The 8,380-nt window shown below is 36.0% G+C and overlaps 1 protein-coding gene across 6 annotated transcripts in view; it reads left to right on the forward strand.

The window, feature by feature from the left end:
- KCNIP4 (potassium voltage-gated channel interacting protein 4) overlaps nucleotides 1-8,380 on the forward strand; it is a 381,941-nt gene that overhangs the window by 344,818 nt on the left and 28,743 nt on the right. The window lies entirely within an intron of this gene.

An 8,380-nucleotide genomic window follows, 5' to 3' on the forward strand; every position in this document is an offset into this window, starting at 1 on the left:
CTTCCCTACTAGTGTTAGTAAATGAGGCAAACAGCAACAGTAAGAAAACAGCTCTAATAATATTATGCTCCTCCCATCGTACTACGATTCATGTAAAAATTCCTACGTGCATGACTCAAAATATGCTAATTTATTCAAAGGCTTTTCCATTTCAATTACAGTCTGATGGAAGCATTGTAGAACTGTCTGTTGCATTTGTGAATCTCAGGGAAAGTTTAATGACAGCTCATTTTTTAGATTGTAACACTTACTTTTTGATTGTCTAGAGCATTCAAGAGTTGCAAGATACAGTACAACTATTCCCATTGGCCTTTCCAGGAAAATCCCTTTTCTTTATTTTTTTTTTTTAATGAAAAAGCACGTGTGTCTAATTAAGTATTTTTCCAATCTGTTCCTGTCCTCTGGGTGTAACAGTCTAAGTTATATCTACATACCCAACTGTAAGAATACGTATAGGATATTTTAAATAAGTTGGACTAGATGACATAAAGAGGCCTCTTCACATAGAACATTCTATCCATTTCTGATCTGACCTGCCCACATTCAGGATATATGACTAATTTAATACAAAGGATTGGCATTAGTTTTGAAACTAACAGCTGTTTCTGTGTCCTATATGGCAGCCCAGTTCCCATTCTCAATGCAAATACAGTGTGAATTCTCACATTCTTTGTGGGAAAATGCCTCCATAAATAAATAAAATGTGCATAAGTGCTTACTGTGGAAATGTATGTTGTTGTTTCATATAACTTTCTGTATATATGTAGTGTTGGCATTCTAGCATTAAAAATGTTTTTTAAATTGTAGGGGCACAACATTTTACATTATCATGTTAGCTGTCAAGGAAACAAAATTCAAACTTGCCTTCAAATATCAGTTCCGGATCTTATATGATAAATGTTTGTATTATGTATTTAAAGCCCTCTAAGTTATTTTGTGCTAGATCATAGTGATAGATGCAGAAAACTTTGCTGCTATTTAGCAGCAGATCTCATTATAGTCAGTTTCTTAAAAGACAGAGCCCATGAACTACAGTTAAGACAGCCTTCAGGGTAGCAAGGAAGCTACATAGACTGGCTGCTGAAAGCCTCGAGATACAGATATTTTTCTGAATTTATTTCCCTCTCCAGTGCTTGTAAGTTAGATTGGGCATTCTAGGGCAAAAGTGATCTGATAATAGATTCCTTTAAGAACAAGGTAGTTTTGTCCACATGTGCTATAACAGCCTGATAATCAGAGCATCCTGTCATGAATAAAAATACAATTTTTGTAAAAAAACTAGTTGAGATTAGAAGATAAAAATTAGTTGTACTGAATCAAAATAGATTTCACTGTAAAATAATTTTTTCCTTGCATTTTTTTTTGCTAAATATTAGAGGATATCTGCCATGCATTTTGCAGTATATGAATTATCTTCTGCAAAAAACTTCCCTTTACTTTTGTCTTTCAGAGACTAAGATAATCAATGTCTTGATCAGAATTTACTTAATACAAATGAAAAATGTGTTCCCTTTTATTATATTTGTCAGGTGATAAAAACGGGGAATGCAAGCATTTGATCTCTAAGAGAGAGAAAAAATAGGATGATATGAAAACTTAGAGTAACTTCACGATGAGCCAAACAAATTTGGAAAGTCCATCTTATTTTTTCTTGCTTCTTCACGTAGCATTTGTTCCCTACTGGAAACTATAACAAGGAGATAAGCCAACATGAATCCTCATTTCTTAGAATCAGTGAATTGTTTGGGTTGGAAGGGACCTTAAAGACCAACTAGCTCCATAGGCACACAATGTTCTGGAAGATCAGGCTGCCCAAAGCCCCATCCCATATGGCCTTGAACACTGAAACAAAAGGTTTCACACAAGGAGAAATAACAGTTTAGCTCAGATCAGCTATCTGTAAGTCATGAATTTCCTCCATTTCAAAAGCAACAGAATGCATTCTGTTCACTGTGTTCCCATTCAGTTCTACACAGGATCTGTGTTTGAAATTAGTACAGATTCAAGATTAATGCAGGTCAAATTAGGGAGAAAAAACAAAACATAATACTCAGCATGAAGGATGGGGATGTTAGTACAAAGTATTTTGCCCTTCACAACAGTTCTCCAGAGTTTGTCCTTGGAGATGAAGTGGCTTAGAGCTTAAATATTCTTTTCAATCTCCTCCACTTAGTCCTAGGATAAGAACAAAGATTTCATCTCACCAGCAGTCAGTGCGCTTAAGAGAGACATCTGTCTTGTGGGTGGTTGCCTCAGGAATGTGTATACTACTACTCATAGCTCAAACCTCCTCTTTTTTTTTTTTTTTTTTTTTTTAATAGTGTTGTTATTTACCATTTGTGTCTTCAGATAGAGAGTCTTCTTAGTTTTAGATGAGTGAGAAAACACTTTTTTAAAAAAGAGTAGAAGTTTGTGAGCATGTTTTGAAAGCACTGGCATTTGTTACCAATGGCTTATAGGGAACTTTTGTGAAATTTTTTCACAAACTGAGAAATAAATAATGCTTACATTCATTTTATATTTCTTTCAAGAGTTAGTTGAGAAACTCAAAACTTTTCAAATACGAGTAGAAATAATTTGGAGCTAGAGTTTGACAGACTTGGTGTATAGTTGTCACTTGTCAGATTTACAGACCTTAATGTGTTCAGTGGAGATACTCATTTCAATTAGTCTCGCAGTTGCTGGCAGAGACTGAAATCTTCTTTCTGAAAGTTAATAGCAAACTCAGTCCTTACACTTCTATTCATCTCATGGCTTACCGCTGTTCACATTGTGTTCATTGGGGAAAAACTGTCATCTGGCACATCAGTGATTGTCTTCATAGTAGTGATTGCTTACTTCTGAGTTATTTCTGATAAATGTATGTCCTAAGTCACTAATTAAGCACAATATAAAAAGAGCATGATTTTAAGCACTCAGTATCAATAGTTCAGAGCACTGAATACTTCTGAAGTTTTTCTTCTTCCAAAAAGTCAGTGTTATATTTTAGTGTGTTTAAATTGCTATGAGTGCTTGTCTGCCCTTTCTACCTGAAGCTGGCAATACCCTTTCATGTGACTGGTGTGCTGTCAGCTGAGCTCACTGTAAGGCATAATGTCGGTCATGCCAGGCTGACTTTTTATATGCAGTATACACTTTCTGTTCTACCAGCCAGCTGTTTAACAAAGCCCATCTATTGGCAGGGCTGTTTTCACCAATAAAGCTTTTAATGTGGTATCTGAGAAGTATAAACGTTTATGTACTAGAATATGAGCAGCAAAATATCTTTTGGCTACAGGTCGCTGAAGCTATTTTTTTGCTGCATCTGGACTGAGCCTCACAAAGTGTGGTGCTTGAGTTAAGCAGAATTGTTAGATTTTTATTTCTGCATCATCACTAACATTAGTGATTGGTGCAATGCATCAGTGAGAATGTTGTCATTTAAAAATTATCTCTCCATTACAGTGTAATTCAGGGACTCCAATTGTAGGGACAAAAATAATTCTAAATGGGCATGCTGTTACAGTGATACTTCTGGATGGTGCAGTTCAACCATTTGGGTCCTGAGTACTTCAAAACTGTACAGAGAAAATCTTTTTTTTTGTGCTGAACTCAGGGATTTGTTCTAGATGACAGGAATTCCCAAGTAATTTTGAATCTTTTTTTTTTTCTTCTTTAAATTCACAATCAGTTTGAACCAAATCAACAGCTAGTCTTAGAAAGCTTCAGAAGTTTTTTTACTTATTTCCACAGAAGTAATTTCATATAAGAAATTTAAAGAAATTACTTTGTTCTACATCTGTGTTAAAAGTAGGCAGCAATAGATCTTCAAATAAAACAGTAAATCAGAAATGTCAAAGCATGAAGGTGAAGCCTTTCAGTGCCGTGGAAGAATATTACAAGTTGTGCCCCAAACTGCATTTTCCTTTGATTGAGTCCAAGTATCTAGCAGAGCAGCATTCTTCAAATCAGCTGGATGTTTGTGCAGTTGCTCTTCACTCAGATTATTTGAATGATTCTCACATTAACTTTCAAGTTAGAGAATTTATCCAACCCAATTAATTCTATTATAAAATATACTTAAAGAACCTTGGATACAGTAAGTGTAACAGAAGAAATACAAACCAATAGTGCAGAAGGCAGCATGATTCAGTAAACACAGCCTGTAGCTAGAAATCTGAAGACTCTTAACATTGGCTCTCCAGCTGACTTATTAACTGTTACACACCTTTAAAAGCCTAACTATCATCCTAAAAAGCCTTCTGGGTTGCAAGAGCACGTTATACCATGGCTTCACTGCCTGCATGGGCTCCTTGTTGACAATTGCCTAATTTAATATCTCCACTCTAGCAGCCAAAACCTTTTAGAGTGTCCCTGGCTATCTGAGAGATTGCTTCTCAGCCTTTGATCAGAGCCTCCTTGAACATACCCTGAGAATAAAGTGGGGAGTAGCAGTAGGGAGGCTGGTGACTGTGGGAAACTGAACTTTCCCAGGAGCTGGAGACAACAAAGTTCATCCTCACAGGACAGAAAAATGAAGGCTGAATTCCTCTGCATTGAGTGAAATGTGTATTCTGTGGATGGTATATTTGAGCAGGACCCCTTCATGGCAAAGCTCCATATCCATCAACTGGGAATGGCACTAACTTCATGTCTGAAAAGAAGCACTGATCAAGAAGCTGTCTGTGCAGTACTTCTAATGGTGATTTACTCGCTCCATTTGTGAATCTCTGACATGGGCCAACATTACTGAAGCCTCACAAAAAGAAATGTATCAAGAATGATTTTTATAAGTGAGCCCCCCGCAGTTGGTTATAGCAGTGGTTATAGCTCAATATCTACTGTCAATTGTAGATACAGGTACATGATCATGCTTGAGATCATACTTATCAGCTGCATACACTGAACTTAGGTGGCCAGGATGAGCACGTGTAATGTTCAGGCAATAGAGTTTTGTATCAATATGCAGGAAATCCAGGTTCAGTAACTTCATATTATCCCATTGAACAATCCAGTTTAACTCATGTTCTTTTTTTTCACTTATTTGCAAAGTTTTTAAGGCAAAAGCTCTAAGTCTTTCTTTAGAATAATGACTCCTCAGTAAAAATAATAGTAAAATGGGTGATTGATATCTGTTAATGAATTTTGAACTAGAAATGCTTGTTAATTTCCTCCAGAGCAAGATAGAAGAGTGGCATCAGCAACAGAGATATTTAGAGGAAAGCAAATGTAAAATTAGATTTATCTTGGTACCAGACAGTAATAAAATTGTTGTTTCTCATGTTTTAACAACACCTATAAACTCACCAATTTTAGATACTTGTAACATTGAGCTCCTGAATTTATAATTTTATCCTTCCGGGATGAAAATTCTGCCTCTATTGAAGTTAGTGGTAAAACTTCATTGAGTTTGATGAAACATATCCAGATGTTAAGAATATTCTGTGAATTTCTTCACGTGTTTTTCACTACGAGAATGCCTTCTGAAAGATTCCAGACCCATAGATAGAAAAATTACCATTTTCTTCAGATGATTTGTCTTTCAGTGTTTCAGCTGTCTGTGATAAAAAGAACCACACATTCATTTACTCTGTCAGACAACAGTAATTTATTGCTAATGGGCTCTGAAGTCCTCCAGGCCAGTCCCAGAGGAAGAAATGCCCATGAGGTAAAACCAACACATAGTCTAATTCTTTATTTTTTTTACCAGTAGATAAACAAGTACATGTACTTGTTGCTCTTTGCTGGAAAAATCTGGTCCTTTTATTGGTTTCTTCAGTTTTTTCGTGCCTCTTATATTAATAGGCGATGAAAGACTACACATCAAGTTATTGCCTCAGCTCAACTGGGAGCTTGCTGGACCTCTTCAGAGTTCTCAGTTATTAAAAAGAGGATGTGAAATACAAGGTTTCAGGTTTTGCCCTGCAAACAAGATGCCTTGTGTGTTTAGATTTCCTTGGAGCAACTTTTGGGAAACTTCAGGGCTCTCTAGGTAGCTTTCTGTTCTATCTCTCAGTGGAGATCTAACTAGGATCCTAAGATTAAGACTATTCCTTTTCAATTTATGTAACTGTCTCAACAGCAAGCAGACCATGAACCGGCTAGAACTTTATGCTCAGGGATCAATTAATTTTTCTGTTTCTTATTTTAATTAGCTTTCTAGATTTGAATATCATAATAGTCTCTCAGACTTGATCAAATAGCAACACTGAATTTGATTTAAAAAAATCCACTGCATTTCCAGTAGTATTGGAAAAATTAAATCAAGTCACACAGCATCTGCTCCACTGCACAAGAGATATAGTGTCATCCCCCTGTAATGCAGCTTAAGCTATAACAGCCTTGTTTTTTCATTTTGTTCTCAGAAGCTGCTGTTATGGAACAGAGAAAAGTTTTATGTGCCATAAACTTAGAAGGTTTTGCAAGAAGTTTTTATGCCAAGCAATTTCATCCTCAATGAATCTCCTTAGGGACTGATACCCCTATGAGAAATGAAATCGCTGTCTTATGCCTGCACTCTATGATGCATAACTCTTTTCCACATGTGCCTGATTCTCCAGTTATCTTTTTTGCTCATCTGTTTTAGCTGGGAGATTTCTTCAGCTTCTTTTTTTGTTTCTCTAAGCTGTTCATTTTCACAAAAAATATCTCAGCAATTATTGGTCACCACTTATTTAGAATTATCTTGGTATTCAATTCCAGTGATTTGACTTACTTGACAAATTTTAGAACTGATGCCAAAAATGAGAACCCAGTGTAACGAGTACCTACCTACAAGACAGTGAAGGCTTCAAAATTGTCTAAAGGAAATTGATTCATGTAGTTTACTTAGATTTTTACTTTGCTAAAAAATGTTACTAATTTATACTCCTGTCTAAACTTCTAATTGTTTTTTGATGTTTTTTTCATATCTTTTACTGAATTATAGAAACAATATCTTATTTGTAAAGTAGCTATGGTATATCTTTCATCGTTTTATGGAGCTATTTGTTCCTCTTTCTCGAAGACATGCCTTGCCATAAAGCCTACTCTGGTCCTTCCATGATCACCTTGAACAGCACAATTCTACCAGTCAGTTGTGTTCTCCATGTCATGGACTTACGCTCTGGGATGACCTCTTTGGGTAACAGACTAAGAGAAATGTAGATGTGGTGTGCTGGCAGGTTGGACAAGCTCAGATGTGAGGTTTTGTGACATGGAGAGAAGAATCCATGTCAGATGTTGAATGCCAAAGAGCATTTTCATGGCAAATGCTCACATTGTGAGCGTGGAAGAAGCATTTCTTCTTGTGGACTGCATATGTCTCCCAGAGACTAGCTTCACATATTTTATTGTCCTACAATTATGTGTGATTTTCACTGCTGTACTTGGTCAGGTCCTATTTATGCCAACTTCAAGCTCAGTTATATAAACATTTATGCAAATAATCACTTACTTCTGTTCTTTTGTTTGCAATGCTTGGGTCCTTCTCCTGAACGAAAGTGTTATAAGAAACAGAGAATGCAAAAACCTTTGTTAAAGGATAAATGTAGGATAAATGTATTACTATATGAAATATAAATAATGAATACAGTGTTTGATTTCCAGTTTCCAACCTATGCTGCATTGAATTTTATGCTCTTTGCCATTTCTGCAAGCTGACAGGATTCTGTAGGAGCTGAAATTCTTCAGTGTTTTTCATCATAGCTAGCACTAACCAAATATTGATCTGTCTGTTTTTACCATGGTATGCCTTTGAAGAAACAAAGAACTGCCACTCTTTGAAAAATACTGAAACAATATGAGTTAGGACAGATTTTCAAGCTGATTGTCTTATGTTCAGATGCATCCCAGGATTACAAAACCCACAATTCTTATTCAATGATTAAAACAGTGTCAGCACTTAATACCAACAGTTGACTCTGACAAACTTTAAAAAAAACTCATGGAATTTTAAACAAAATATAGTTCTTTTGTCTTATCCCTGACACACTGAGTTTGCTTAATAAATATTTTGTGCTAAATTCTGGCTTTCTCACTTTCCATAATGGTTATGCAATATTAGTAATTGTAGAAGATTGTGCCAGTCTGCTAACAGGAGAGCATCAGACTGTTTAATAGAAGGTTGTTTCTATCATTCCCTCCTCAGAATTTTCCAGTCTATAAGAATGTTAGGATAACCAACAAAAGCACCAAATTAGCTCCTAAATCTTAACTCCCTCATGTAAGAAACATAAAATAAAGGTTTCCATGGTTTTAATGTAGGGTGTTGATATATATGCTGATACTGCTGGTAGGAACTGGTGGTTCTCCATCCTTTTCAAGGATATCTTTTGAGAGGGTTTAAGGCCGAGCAACATGAGAAATTAGCATTGCTGGTAAGAGGTTTTCTCCTGCGCTCACTTGAGAACATAACTGGTTT

This window comes from Phasianus colchicus, chromosome 4, assembly GCF_987193195.1.
Source record: "Phasianus colchicus chromosome 4, bPhaCol1.hap1.1, whole genome shotgun sequence".
In the NCBI taxonomy this organism is placed as follows: Eukaryota; Metazoa; Chordata; class Aves; order Galliformes; family Phasianidae; genus Phasianus; species Phasianus colchicus.